Raw genomic sequence first — 699 nt, forward strand, 5'->3', positions numbered from 1 at the left:
AGAATCAGGAAGCAATGCTGGAGCGGGGAGAGCTCTTAAAAACCTGGAGCATTGGACCCCAAAATAGTTTTCAATCTTTTCCTTCTGGATGATAAACAGAAGATCAACTAAAACATCAGTGGGATCAACAGACCATCCTTTCAGACTGAGTGATAAAATTATACTTTGGCATATCTGTATGGACATTTTAATTCATTACGTTGAATATGAAAAAGCTGTTATTTTCTTTTGCCTGTCTCTTGGAATTAGCTGCCAATGAACATAACTCTAGAAAACTAATATCCACAGCCCTTACCATTAACAATCCACTTAGTTCCAATATCATCACACATCTGTTTAGGGATTTTGCCTCAGCAAAATACAGTACAAAGTAGTGGATTGATTGCTTTCATGTTGTTAGGGGTTAGAATTTGGCCACAATTTCATAAATCCTATCAGCAATTTCACCAAAGGCTCCCCTTGACAGGTTAAGAGTTGGCGACTTTGGGGTGACCCAAAGGCAGATGCGCACCCACCCTGGGCTTGCTTCTACAGCAGCACATCTCTAAACTGTATGGTAGGTTTAGAGGAACAGTCAGTTATTGAAAGCTTCAGGTCTAATGCTGATCCACAGACTTGGTTCCTGCACATGGTTCAGCACCTGCTGTGGAGCAACAGTGCAAACCCGCTCTCCTGTGACCCCTGCAATCCCCACCAAGG

Source organism: Orycteropus afer, unplaced genomic scaffold (genome assembly GCF_000298275.1).
Source record: "Orycteropus afer afer isolate SDZICR_OR568_19922 unplaced genomic scaffold, OryAfe1.0 scaffold00017, whole genome shotgun sequence".
NCBI classification, from domain to species: domain Eukaryota; kingdom Metazoa; phylum Chordata; class Mammalia; order Tubulidentata; family Orycteropodidae; genus Orycteropus; species Orycteropus afer.